This window comes from Protopterus annectens, chromosome 15.part0 (genome assembly GCF_019279795.1).
Source record: "Protopterus annectens isolate FY-2018-M chromosome 15.part0, PAN1.0, whole genome shotgun sequence".
NCBI lineage: Eukaryota > Metazoa > Chordata > Ceratodontiformes > Protopteridae > Protopterus > Protopterus annectens.
This window is the reverse complement of record NC_056749.1, coordinates 86,010,549-86,026,425: the sequence shown is the minus strand read 5'-3', so window position 1 is coordinate 86,026,425 and position 15,877 is coordinate 86,010,549.

Sequence of the window (15,877 nt, the reverse complement as noted above, 5' to 3'; positions counted from 1 at the left end):
TGTATTTCTTCTTGTATGTGAACTCTATGTCTAGAGGCACTTAGTCCTCACAACATCCTGCAGCCTGACCAGTCCTTTACTGACTTCTACCATTTTTGTCTTAAAGGGAGCTCTCATCACAAATTATACTATATCTTTTGAAAGAAAAGCCTAACCAAGCTGCAAAGGATGAAATATGTTTAGTAAAACCTGCTGCTTAATTCCTTTGGTACAAGATAACATTTCAATTATATTTTTGGATAGGTTAAAGAAAGGTAGTAGTATCAGTACAGTTATTATTCAGAAAATCCATATGAGGGGTTCTGAATAGCAGACATATCTGGTTAACAAATAAATTCAATCAAAATAAATAAATTTCTTAAAAAACACTCATAACAGCCCCTATCCATACCCACTGCCAATCGATAATTAGATCTCATTAATCCATCAGCCTATTAATTCCCTAAAGAGTGAGAGCTTATCACAAACGCCATAACTCAAGCAGCCATTGAAGGGTTTCGTTTATGCCCTAACCCTGTCCCTTAATGCCTAATGTGAGTGTCTGCGTTATTGCTAGGACCTACAGTGCCCTCCCCCTCATTATGAGTGCTCCTACCCATCCACATGCTAAAGAGGTCTGCCATCACCGGCTTGGTAAGCAGAGTACTTATGCCTGCTTCCATATGTTTTATCTGCAAGACTTATTTTGCAGATGGTGAAGCAATCATCAGAAGACCAGTCCTTCCTCCGAGGGTAGACAATCCTACCATACCCTGACCATGCTATTCTAGCACCTGAGTCTCTCATCAAACTCAGGTTTGAATCCTATTGAGGGCTCTTTCCTTCTCCATCACAGAGGTAAGAGTATGTATTTTAAATTAAAATTTAGAAAGAAAAATATGTGCTTTGTGAGGATTAGCACTGAAGGGATTTGAATCCCTCCAGTACCAACCAAATATGTGCCAACCAGTTGCCCATAGAAAGGGTCCTAGCTGACACAAGAGAGATGGTATCTGAAATTGCACCACTGATACCCAACAAATTAAAGTTTAAGAAAATAAAGTGCACATTAGTCTAAATTCAACAATCAGTTACAAACTGCAACCTGGTCCCAAGAGCAGAAGGGGGTATGTACTCCTATCCTGGGTATGAGCTTTCAACCTCCACACCTATATTAGACTACAGTTGAGTCACCTTCATAGCTGGGTCTTTGACCTAGCACTCCAGGTCCCCATCTTACCACTCTCACAGTGAACCGCTGTGTCTTCCAGTGACCCTTACCCATGATAACTGACTTTCATACAAGTTATTGATTTAACAAACACATACATACAATTTCCATGGAAGACAAATACAATTCTCCAATTCCTCACAGTTTTCTTCCTAGCATAGTAGTATTGCCACTACCTGGAATAAATAGACATTTTTCAGTTACCTGCTGCTCTTACTTAAGCCAAACATGGAGTCATACCCATTATTATTTTCCCTGGTAGTATGTCTAAATGAACTAGGGCTAGGCTAAGTGGAAATGGGGAGCCACAGTTTGTTAAAAAAGTGGTTAATAATAACCCTCCTCTCGGATAATACAGAGCAATAAAAAAAAAAAAATATATATATATATATATATATATATATATATATATATATATATATATATATATAGGTTCGCTACAAAAGACCGAAAACCCACAAGACCGAAGCCCGTAATCCCAAAACGAAATACCCGAAAGACGAGAAGACCAACAGACGACAAGCGCAAAATTCAAAATCGCGAACGATCAACACACATACAGTACACACGCACACATACACACACACACACACAGTGTCCCCCAAACCCAAACAAAATAATCCTACACTATAGTTACGTAATGGGGCAAGCCCTCCTTCACTCTCCCCATGTGGGGGGCTGTGCCCCCCACACCCCCATACTTTAATATTCTAACTCCGAGATCGCACAAACACCCACACACACACACACACACACACACACAACACACACTAAAGCCCCTCACAAACACACTTACACACAGATGCTTACCTGAACCGCAACACCAGAAGCGCTAACTCATTATCCCTTAACATCGGGATTTTGAATTTCGCGCTTCTGGTCTTTCGGTAATGTGGGGTATCAGGCTTCTGGTCTTAGTAATGTGGGCGTCAGGATTCTGAGTGTTTGGTATTTCATATGGGACCCATATGTGTGTATGTATATATATATATATATATATATATATATATATATATATACATATATATATATATATATCCCCTACACATGGTCGAAGTGCCAGAAAGTCAAAACCCATATGGCCGAGACCATATGTTCGACTTTTGGAATCCCGACCATGTGTAACGGACATCTCCATGCAGTGCGGAATGGAAATATTTCCATTTCCACATTGTAGTGCGATCTCAGAGTTGGTATATTAAAGTTACTAGCCATAACCCCCCTGCTAACAATAAGAAAGTGTGTTAATGTTGTGTATTTTTTTTTTTTTACATGTTCAAAATTGCGGAAGTCGAACATATGGTCTCGGCCATATGGTTTTCGGCTTTCTGCAATTTCAAACATGTATAGTAGATCCATATATATATATATATATATATATATATATATATATATATATATATATATATATATATAAAATAAAAAAACTGAGAAAACAGCTTAAATGAATAAACTTTACTTAAAGTGTAAATAAATAAATAAATAAAATATGCACTTTATGCGTGCCGCGGGGGGGGGGGGGTGGCTTGGGAAAACCCAGATTCAGCAAGGTAGCCGAGAATCGAAAAAGTTTGGGAACCACTGATGTAGTCAATGAACTGTGTGATATGTTCATGCAACTTTTTCCTATCAGATATAGATGTCCTAACATGAATGTACTCCTCAGAGGGAGTTTACCACAAGTACAAGGCTGTGAGGATGTACTAAACACACAAAAAGGGTTAAATAATGTAGTGTCCATGCATAAATCTTAAAATCAAGAATCTTAATACTGTAGATGACCACCCTGCTGTAACTGAAGGGGCTGAGGTAGGATATTCAAATGTAGTATCTGTGACTAAAAGAAATAAATAACCACCTCTGACATTTTAATGGAAGTGAAGTGTTGCTGGTTTTGCATTTCTGTATGCCATACTCTCACTAAAGACTGAATGTTGTTACCAACTGCTTATCAACAGACAGGCCAGGTGGATCACAGAGGATGAATGTACTAACCCTTGGGCCTTACATGTTGAAGTGCCATGAACACATCCTCTTACTAATACTTTTGTTACACACTACCTGAAATGTTCACGAGTGTTATTGGCTTAAGCCTCCTTCTCCGTAAGAATAACAACACATGTTTTGTTCTTACTGTAAAAATGAGCCTTCAGCTATTAATATAGATAATCACATTAAATGGGTTCACATCTGCTACTCGTACTTGTATTTAGTAGGTGCTGCCTGGCTGGTATCAGACAGTGTAAGTTGATCCAACCAGAGGATGCCCTTATGAGGATACCAGGGCACACTTCCTTAATCTTACCAGTAAGCAGATGTGCCACCAGCTTTCTGTCCTTCAGATGAGTCATTGAACCGAGGTGCCATCTGTTGGTGGTAGCTCAGGTAGATATAAAAGATTCCACGGCACCTCCTGACAAGAGTAGGTGAAGTTCCCGTTGTCCTGGCCAAATTTCCTGTAGTAGTACAAATAACATCTCAGGTCTGCCATGAAAAGAGGCCTGTGGCCTAGTTGGGACTAAACCAGACAACAAAGGATGGACAAATAAAAAATAAAATAAAAACAAATCTTCAGAGTAATATATTAAGCTCACCACCGCAGTTTCAAGTCTGCTGGAAAATCAGAAAGGAAACAGTTGTTTTCTGTCATTATCAGGGTTTATTCTCCATTTACCTTGTATTAATGCAGTGCCTTTTTTTAGCTTTCTAGAAGGGCTGGAGCTGAGGCATATATGGACTTGGGGATGGGTCCCAACATTTTTTTTGTCTCCCCATCCAGGGAAAGCTCCATGTTATCAGTGTTAAGTATTACAGGTGTCAGTGTAATCCTTCACTAGGTCACTGTGGCTCTCAGTGGCATACAGTAACAGAGAATTAGATGCACAGGATGCATGTACAGGAAACACACACACACTGCACAACTGGTATTGCAGTTCTGTGGTTGGCAGTGTCCCCTTTAAAGCTGTGAGCCCTGGATAGCTGCCTGAAATGCCCCTGGTATAGTCCTCTGCTCTCAGGGGCATGGGTAAAAGTGAAAAAGTCAAAATCGGCAGGAGGCTATTGTGGATACAAAAGAAGGTAAGTCTACTGATTAGTACCAAATAAAGAAGAAAGACAAGATGGAAAAGAGAGGTGGTAAGGAGAAGAACGGAGACAAGCTGTAGTGCTAAAAAGGAAGTCATGGGAGCAAAGGCTCAAACTGAAAACAAGGAACAAAGGCTGCTTTAGGTATCTAGCAGAATGAAGGAAGGGATGCATACATATATGTGTATGTGTATGTGTGTATATATATATATATATATATATATATATATATATATATATATATATTTCAAGCACGGGTATTAATGCCCTTCTAGCCTGCCAATATAGAAAAACACTTGTTCCCATAATAAGTGTCCAGGCTGTTCTTAAAATATCTAAACTAGTACTTGGTTTAATGTAATTTGGCAGTCAGTTCTACATAGGTTGTCTGATGAGTCTCTACTTCTTTTTGATAACTCCAAACATTCCCAGAGATGGTTGTCTCTAAATGCCCTGTATACCTGAATAAGATCTCCTCTTTAATATGTACAAGAAACACAGTACAAGTTCAAATATTTTAGTCTTCCATAATAACTTACATTTCATCCATGGATGCCTTTGGTATATTTCTGCTGTACTCCTTCCAGTTTACTCTTGCTTGTTTTCTTAAAAGGTTTCAATATTGTTATTCCATAGAGAAGTTTGGGTCTAATGTAACTAACAAACAATGACTTCATCATTTCTGATTTCCTAGACTTTATACATCTTTTTATACAACCTATAGTTCAATAGCTATCATTAGCCAGTTGGTTGTTATGACTAGAAAAACCTAAATGGATCTACCCATATACCCAGGTCCTTAAATGAGTCTACAGTTTCAAACATTGTATTAAATATTTACCTTTCATTTTATGTCTCACAAATCTCATACGCTTACTTTTTGATGTACTTATCACCATATTATTCTTCTCTGTCCAAATGGTCAATTTAGCCAAGTTATTTTGCAGACATGCCTTATCTGTAACACATGTAATCAGTTTACCCAATTTCAGGTCATCTGCATATAGATTGTAGAACACCTCAGATGGAAAAGTTAGGTCTGAAAGCTATAATCTAAACAAGTAAGGGGCTAGGACAGAGCCCTGTGGGACACCCTGACTGCAACCAAGAATTTCCCTGTCCGATTGCTGTATGTTACTTGCCATGTCATATTTGTAAGTCATGCAGCTATCTGTTTTATCAAGAGTACATTGATACCTACCTAGTTATTCTAATTTATTGATCAGTGTTTTGTGTATGACCCTGTCAAATGCTGAAGTTAAATCTGTATAAATTACATCACAGCACAATTTTTCATTCATAGCTGTTATTATATTGTTATAGAACATCATGTTACAGGTGGTAATAGGTTCATAGGTTCATACTAGGCTATCTGCCCTAGGGCATTTATAAGCCTAGCCAGAGTGTGTTTGGCTTTTGCCACCCATTTTAAATTAATTTTGCAATGCCCTTTTTCGAGGTTAGTATACTGTGCCTCTGTCTAACAGTGACACAGAAGTGAGATACCCGGGGTAAACCTACGATCTCCCATCCGCTCATCAAGATTCCTCTTGAAGAGAGTCAATGAGGGACTCTGCCTAACCTGGACTGGGATTTTATTTCGGAGTGAAGGGAGCATCTGGGTTATGAATCTGTCTCTCCAGCATGTCCTATTTATTTCAGTGCTGAGGTTCTTAGATCTATTTTCAACATATGCATGTTGATGTATGGTTTCAAGTCCCAACCTATCCAATTCTGAAATAACCTATCCAACATTACCTTCTCCATTGTTTTTCCACAACATGACAATAGACATAAGGGTCTGTATGACTCTGGGATAGGCACTTGCAAGGTGAGCAGAAGTGGGAGGAAAATCACAGGCAATGTGATACACTATCTTCCTTTTTTGAAGCAATTAGACTATTGGATGAGTATTCATAAATTCACCCATGTATGATGGCCCTGTCACTCCTTGAAAAAGGAATATGTTCTAAGCGGGGTGTTGGCAAGGTGTAAATGGCCACATGGTCCAGCTGCCTTGTACCTTCTTTGCCTCACTGATTCTGTTAAATGAATAATTGTTTTTAGTTGGCATTGGCATGAGACTCCTTATCCCATTTTGTACATGGAATCAGGAGGTCACAACAACAGTGACCATCACCTGGAGACAATATTCGCACTGCAGGGTGGTAGTCATTATCAGGGAAATCAAGATGAGGTACTTTGCTGGCAGTGAAGTAGGACAGAATGGGGAAAGCAATGGAAAGACACCAGGACAGGGAGGGAGGAGGGACAGACCACTTGAACATTTTTCAGTAGGCCACAGTCTATTTTGGAAATGACTAAGGACCACTGTAAAAGAGGAGAAGAAGCAGAAAAAAATCCACAGAACTCCAGGCCTTTTAGACTAATTGAATTAGCAAGGAAAATTATGCAGAGAGTACTGAGGGAAAGGCTGGAGCTTTACTAGAGAACAGTGATCGCCTGAATATCAGTCAACATGGATTCATGGCATTAAACAGCTGCCAGTGAGATTTGATTCAGTTACATGTGAGCTTGATAGAGAATACTAGTTGACATGGGCAGCCTTGATTCCACATTCACATACAGATGGTTGCTAGGAATGATGGAGAGATTGGGGATAGGAACAAAACTAAAGAATTAGAGTACTATTTGGTTAAATGGTAGGACAATCAGGGCTGTGGTGAGAGGGCTAACTAATGGAGTACTGCAAGGGGTGTTCCTTGGTCCAACAGTCTTAAGTATAATTCAGCAATGACTGTTAGTATGTGGCAGCATGATCCAAGTACAGTGCAACACTGCATATTATCTGTCTATATCATCATAGTACCCTAAGGTTACTGACTGTCATTAGTGCAGTTACTTAATGCCACTTCTATGAATAAAGTCACTCTACCATCCTGAAAGCACTGTACACTGTGTACTTACTTTGTTCATTTTAGATGTTAAGCAAAAAATGCAGCTGCCTTGATAGCTGGAGTAAAGTCAAAAGTGTACACTGCACTTACTTAGAAACACTCACCCAGACCAGTGGAAGTCGGAAGTGTACACTGCACTTGCATAGAAACAGTTATCCCAGACCATCGGAAGTCAGAAGTGTACACTGCACTTACATAGAAACAGTCACCCAGACCAGTGGAAGTCAGAAGTGTACACTGCACTTGCATAGAAACACTCACCCAGACCAGTGGAAGTCAGAAGTGTACACTGCACTTACATAGAAACACTCACCCAGACCACTCACCCAGACCAGTGGAAGTCAGAAGTGTACACTGCACTTACATAGAAACAGTCACCCAGACCAGTGGAAGTCAGAAGTGTACACTGCACTTACATAGAAACACTCACCCAGACCAGTGGAAGTCAGAAGTGTACACTGCACTTACATAGAAACACTCACCCAGACCAGTAGAAGTCAGAAGTGTACACTGCACTTGCATAGAAACAGTCACCCAGGCCAGTGGTAGTCAGAAGTGTACTCTGCACTTACATAGAAACACTCACCCAGACCAGTGGAAGTCAGAAGTGTACACTGCACTTACATAGAAACACTCACCCAGACCAGTGGAAGTCAGACGTGTGCATTGCGCTTACATAGAAACACTCACCCAGACCAGTGGAAGTCGGATGTGTACACTGCACTTACATAGAAATACTCACCCAGACCAGTGGAAGCCAGAAGTGTGCACTGCACTTAGGTAGAAACACTCACCCAGACCAGTGGAAGTTAAGTTAGGATGCCTTAGTATTCTTGACATTTCTTCACAGTATTCACTGTTGTAAAGTATATTGTGATTATTTTGTATAAAATGATTATTGTAAAAATATCAAGGGACATTGTTATATGTATTGATACACATATGCATATACTTAAAAACAGTGTAAAGAAGGCCTTGCAAAGTTTAAATATTTATATTTTTTCTGAAATGCTAATTAAGAACTGCATGGAAATAATCTTTAACGATCCCTTATTTTCATGAATATGAATAAATTTATATCATCAAGGTTTACAGCTTGGTTTAGGACAAAGTTTGTTGACAAAGGGTTTATTAAGAAAACACACAGTTTTTAATTTATCATGCATGTATGTGCATGTTTTATATTAGAGATAATGTACTGTATCAGATTGTCACAGGAAAGTACTCAATAGATGTTATGTTGCTTTCCTGTACTATTATTTTTGTCAGTATTGTGGCTTGCTAAGGAAATGCACTGTTATTTGCATTGTCTCAGAAACTGCATTTGGTGTGTAGCAGTTCTAGACACTAGATCCATAATGTTTATGTCCAGGTCACAGGTAAATATAATTAATATAACAGTAAAAGTGATAGATGGTGAAGTCAGTCTGAAAATACACACTTTTTTGGTTATAATCAAAGAAAAAAGTATCTTTCTTTAGACAAGATTGCTGTAATAGTAGATCTAGGTACATGGGATACTTTCCAAGTATTGTTGCCGATTTAGCAAGTTTTAAATTATCACTCAGACCCCAGCACAAAGTAATACAGGTATTATGCTAAACAGTGCAGACATAGGCAAGCAGGAATGCTAAATAAAAGCCACATTGGCAGGAATCATCTTCAGATCTTCTTGCTAGTTAAAACCCTTTGATTGCTTCACTGTATTTTCCTTAAACTAGCCTATCTAGTTTGTCAGTAATTTTTAATCAAAAATTCCTGCAGTCAGTAAGTATATATATTCGTCTTAAGGATCACTGCTGCAAGATTACAGAATTGAAATTGGTCCGAATGGAGAGATGATAAAATCAGGAAGCAAAAGAGAGTAGTATTGCTGAAATTGAAGTCATCCTGAAATCTTGGTGAGTACCTTCATGAGGCGGAACCTGTTTTTTTACCAACTCTCACCTAGATGACACTGATATATAGACATATACCATGGCTAGCTATATATATATATATATATATGACTTACGTAGCATATATAACGGACAGAAGTCAGTTAAAAAATAGAAAAGATAGCCAGGATTAAAAGTGCCCAATCCTGGTAGGCACACTAGTACCAGGACTGGAAAAAATGACAGTGTAGAATCTTCAGAACACAGAAATATTCGTACAGTGGGGCTAGGCCAAACCCAGGGGGGGTGGCCCCTGTTGTAGAAAGAAGCAGCAGTCCACAAAAACAATAGGCCAAAAAAGAGCCATAAAGACGATAGAGTGGACTATTGAGGATAAGAGCCTTGCTGTCTCAGTCACAAGCCAGTACATTTGGCACTGAGAAGGTTGTCTGCTCAAACATGAACACCACACCTCTAACACCACCCATACCTGTACTACACACTCCTACATATGTGGAGGTTCTCAACAAAAACATACCTAAACAAAAGAGACCTCCAAAGCAAAAACACACATGCACATCACAACTCACAGCACCAAACATTACACATAGTACACACGCCTGTGCCTCACAGCATCTAAGGCCCAGCCACAAACCCAACATACTAATCATAGGAGAGACTGTCATGAGACACACAGCTGTGCCCCTCATCAAGCTAGACAAGGAGAGAGTCACAGTAAGTTGCTTCAGGTGCTACAATCTGCCATATCACGCACACACTCACGCACTCATGTCTCTTAACAACAGGTACTGTTATGACTCTGTCATAGTCCATGTTGGTGTGAATGACTTGAGACATTCCTCTCTGGACTATATGAAGAGACATGCTTGAGCTCACTGATTATGTGTCCCAGGCAGGTATGTCCCTAGCCTTAAACAGCATCCTACCATCATCCAGAATTATGCCTCAATACAAACAAAATGATTGACTTTAACAATTGGTTTAGTTTCTAGTGTCATTCCAAGAGGATACAGTACCTTACAGCCTGGGAGGACATGATTGACAGACCACAGTGCTTTGCCAGAGAAGCCCTTCATCTGTCTCCCCTGGGCTTCAGGCTTCTGATAAAGGCTCTTGCCTCCCCCATAGTGCCTATTTTTAGGTAACGTCATGAGCACAAAATTACCAACATGAAAAATTCTTCTAAACATAATTTAAAGGTCATGCTGCTAAATGTTAGGAGTCTTAGCATGAAACTACACTCATTGTAAACATTCCTTTCCCTGGAGGATGCTGACATCTGTACACTCACTGCAACCTGGTTCTCTTAACGTAATTTAAAGGTCATGCTGCTAAATGTTAGGAGTCTTAGCATGAAACTACACTCATTGTAAACATTCCTTTCCCTGGAGGATGCTGACATCTGTACACTCACTGCAACCTGGTTCTCTAAACGTAATTTAAAGGTCATGCTGCTAAATGTTAGGAGTCTTAGCATGAAACTACACTCATTGTAAACATTCCTTTCCCTGAAGGATGCTGACATCTGTACACTCACTGCAACCTGGTTCTCTAAACGTAATTTAAAGGTCATGCTGCTAAATGTTAGGAGTCTTAGCATGAAACTACACTCATTGTAAACATTCCTTTCCCTGGAGGATGCTGACATCTGTACACTCACTGCAACCTGGTTCTCTAAACGTAATTTAAAGGTCATGCTGCTAAATGTTAGGAGTCTTAGCATGAAACTACACTCATTGTAAACATTCCTTTCCCTGGAGGATGCTGACATCTGTACACTCACTGCAACCTGGTTCTCTAAGCGTAATTTAAAGGTCATGCTGCTAAATGTTAGGAGTCTTAGCATGAATTGTAAACATTAGCATGAATTAGCATGAATTGTAAACATTCCTTTCCCTGGAGGATGCTGACATCTGTACATTCACTGCAACCTGGTTCTCTAAACGTAATTTAAAAGTTATGCTGCTAAATGTTAGGAGTCTTAGCATGAAACTACACTCATTGTAAACATTCCTTTCCCTGGAGAATGCCGACATCTGTACACTCACTGCACCCTGGTTCTCTAAACGTAATTTAAAGGTCATGCTGCTAAATGTTAGGAGTCTTAGCATGAAACTACACTCATTGTAAACATTCCTTTCCCTGGAGGATGCTGACATCTGTACACTCACTGCACCCTGGTTCTCTAAACGTAATTTAAAGGTCATGCTGCTAAATGTTAGGAGTCTTAGCATGAAACTACACTCATTGTAAACATTCCTTTCCCTGGAGGTTTCTGACATCTGTACACTCACTGCACCCTGGTTCAAAGCTGCGGAGAGCACCCCAGCTTTACCAGGTTACTCGTCCTACCATACTTTCAGACCCCAAATGGAGGGGTACAAAGCCAAAGGAGGTGGAGTTTCAATATTTATCAAAGACATACACACCTCTAGGCTGGTCAAACGGTATGGCACACACGAGACACTCCAAGTGCAGTTAACTGTTGACAGAACACCAATTGAAATCATAGCTAGCTACAGACCCCAAAACATGACTCAGGACGCCCACTCCACCTATCTGGACTTAATTGAATCCATCAAGATTCAACCCTCTACCCTGATCCTGGGTGACTTTAACTACCCAACTGTAAAGTGGAAGACTTACTCTAGCCCAAACATGAACACCCAGAGTTTCCTCAACTTCATCAGTGCCAATGCATTGGCTCAGCTGGTCAACACCACTATGAGAGTTGAAAATATCCTGGACCTAGTACTAACCAACATGAGTAAACACTGTAGCACCCCTACAGTGTCATCCTCCTTGGTAATATCTGACCATAAAGCGATCAGTTTTGAAGTCAGCATCTCCCCTGATCCCCCCCCCCCCCCGTCAGGTATAAGCAGCTTCACAGCCACCGTCCCTTCAGTTGAAACTAACACTAAAAAACTATATGAGCACCTACATAGCTGCATGGACTCAAGCAATACCTGACAGGTCCAAATTATTTTCCTCAAGGAAGAGTAAATATGTCTGGTGGACAGCAGCAATAAACACACTCTATAATAAAAGGAAAAAATTGCTGTCCAGGACCAAGAAGGAGCAGGTGCCAAGTTGGAAGCAGTCTCTCCTTTGTCTGAACAAGCAAATAAGGTCACTGGTTAAGTCCTCAAAAGCTAACTTTGAGTCCAAATTGGCCACATCCATTAAGGATAGCCACAAGCCCTTCTTCACATACATCCACAATCTCAAAGGTAACACCCAAATCTACTCTGAACTGGTGGTCAGTAACACCACATACACAAACGCCTTAGATATAGTCAACCTGCTGGCAGACAGGTTCATTGAAAACATCACCCCCATCTCCCCCATCAGTAAACCAAGACATCCCCAGCACCTGTCCCCCTCCCCTCATCACCAGGGAGCAGGTCTTTAATGCCCTCTCAAAGGCAAAAAATACAGTCTCCATGGGACCAAACAGAATCCCTGGCTGTATCTTACATTAACTCAGGCATGAGCTCTCAGCTCCATTAGTCACCCTATTCAACCAAAGCCTGAGCACTGGCTTCATCCCAGCCAGATGGAGGACAGCTACTGTCATCAATCTACACAAAGGTGGAGCATCCACTGACCCAGGCAATTATAGGCCCATCAGCCTAACTAGCCTGATCTGCAAGGCCACGGAATGCATTATCATGGACCGTATAAACAAGGATATTGGCAAACTCCAAATGCTTGACCCCACACAGTTTGGTTTTGTCAATGGGGGGTGTCATGCCTGTTAAACTTGGTCCACTTCTTTGAAACGGTCACCAAAGCCATGGATATGGGGAAGATGGTGCACACCACCTACCTTGACCTAGCCAAAGCCTTTGACATTATTCCAAACTCGGGCATAATAGATAAATGTAATAAACTCTGCCAGCTAGGCATCAACCCATATGTTACCAGATGGGTAGCTAACTGGCTCACTGATAGAACCCACTCAGTCAAAATATGGGAAGCCGCCTGTAGTAGTAGACCTGTAATGAGTGGTGTACCACAAGGATCGGTCTTGGGGGCCCCTACTATTTGGGATATACGTTTCTGAGGTGGAAGCCAAAACCAGTGGTTTGTGGCTGGCCAGGTTTGCACATGATGGCAAGCTGGGTACGGTCTTAAATTCCCCTAGTGATGTGAACATCCTCCAAGAGGGCCTTACCCAAACTAATGACTGGTGCTAGAACCATGGCCTCAAACTGAATGCCAAGAAATGCATCATTATCCCCTTTAGGGAAAATGGCGTCCCCACTAATTATCACATTAATAATGTACTAAGGATGCAATCAGTCATGAGGGACTTAGGCACCCAGGTTGATAGCAACCTGACATTTTACCACCATGTTGCCTCCATTGTACAGAAGGCTTTCTACATGGCCCACCTCATAAGTAGAGGTATTTCATCCAGGACTAAGGTCATAACATGCTTGTACTCCTCCCTTATCAGACCCATTATCGAATACAATGCCTCCTTTGGCATATATCTTGCCAAGCACATAGACAGCTGAAGAGACCACAGTGGTTCCTGACCAGGAAGATCGAGGGTCTCAAACACCTTATCCAGTACAGATAGGCTAAGAGCCCTGTCCCTCTACCCAGTCTTGTACAGACTGCTCAGATGTGACCTGTGTTTGGCATACAAGGCCATCTCAGACTCAGCCTTGATGGAGTTACTGCATATCCGTAAGTCAAACTTCACTTGCAGATCCCACATGCAAGGCTTCAACCAGGTCTGTGATACTAATAGAACTTGTTGACAGGATAAGTTTGTGTCCCAAAGACTCGCCTATCTGTGGAATAGACTCCCTCTTCATGTCAAGCAGAGTACTTCCGTAGCCCTCTTTAAGAGGAACCTGGACAACTATATAGGAAGCAGAAAATACACTCTGGGATCCTACCTGTGCCCCTGCTAGACAGGGGAAACAGGTGCTTTGTGAGAACATGGGCAAAAGTCTTAGCAGGGCTTATAAGGGCCTCCAGGCCAATAGCCTAGTATCATCCTATGAACCTAAGAAAGAAATTATGTATTTTTACTATTATGCAAGAAGCCCAGAATTTCCAGACAGAAGATATCCAAAAAGATTAAGATAGAAATTAGAGTAAAGAGAAATAATTCCATAAGAAAAACTGTCAGAGGCTTCAAATAAAAAATTGTGTATTAATACAACAGATTTATGAAAAATGTTATGTAGACCAAGAAACCTTGGTGCATTTGGAAAAAGAAGCAGCTGAGGAAGTGAAAAAATATAAAGAACAAACTCTAGAGACTTTTGAAAGGTATAAAAAGGAAATATGGACATGGGAAAGAAAGAGAGATTTGATATGGTGCAATATTTATGCAAAGGAGAAGTTAATAAACACATAAAAGGCAGCCACAAAGATAGTCAAAGAGAAATATAGGCAAAGGCATCCAGATATGGAAAATTTACAATAAAAAAGTAAGATCACAAATAGGAAATGTAGAGCAGAAAATTAGTAAAGAAGAAGTTAAAAAATAGAAAATGAAGTTATGGAACACTTGCAAAGTGAAGGATTTAGTGTAGAAAGTCTAACACAGGTTATATCACAACATGGTGGAACAAGTCCCCAAATTAAGGTGAAACAGGAGGATCAGGAGACATCTGAAGAAAAAATATGGACATAGGAAAGAAAAAGAGATTTAATATGGTGTAATATTTAAGTAAAGGAGAAAGCAAAATTAATCAATACAAAAAGAGCAGGACCAAATATATTTAAAGAGAAATATAGGCAAAGGAATCCAGACATGGAAAACTTTACAATACAAAATGTAAGAAGACAAAGAGGAAAAGTAGAAAAGAAGATTAGTAATGGAGACGTTAAAGAAATAGAAACTGAGGTTATGGATTATTCATGAAATGAAGGATTTAGTGTAGAAAATCTAACTCGGAAAACAACACAGCACGATAGAGCAATGGATCCCCAAACTAAGGCAAAACCAGTGGAGCGGGAAACAACTGATCATTGATAGATGAAGATACTTTAGGGCCTTCCATAGGAAATCAATACAAACTTTCAGCTGGAGTTGCACAGCTAGTGGAGGAACAAGAAACTGTGAAACTGTGATGCAGCCAATGTTGTGGGGTGATAGGCTGGTGAATTCCCATATGAAAGAACAATGGATGACACAGGATGAAACTGAAGAGAATGTGGTACATGAAGATGCTGTGGAACTAGCTGTAGAATGCTCACAGGAAATGGGGAACAAAGAATGTGCCCTCAGTGTAGAAGTAAATGATCTAAGAGAAAAGTTGCTTGATTTAATAGAGATGGACAGGCATATTAATATCAATGAAAGAAATAGACTACAGAAAGTCAATAAAACCCAAAAAGTTAGAAGTCTGATAAAACAAATGAACACAGTAATTAGGACTGTCCATAGAGATTCATGCGATATAACAGAAGTAAGCAGGATATACTACAGCACAGCTAAATTAATAACAGATGATGTCTTACCACAGAAACACATGGCAGTAAGGCAAAGGAAGGGGATAAATTGAATGCCATCGTGGAAGTGACGAATAGTGAAAGCTGTAAAGAAATCAAGATGAAGTGTCACTGTTAGAAGAGTATAGAAGAGAGAACAGATCAAGAAAAATACTCAAAAAGATAGACATGCTAAAAGCAATCTGCAGTATCAGAACAGATCAGGAGTTATTGTGCACTATCACAAGTAATAAACTAAAATATCAGCATAGGCAGAAAAACTTAGAAGATCCACAAACAAATAT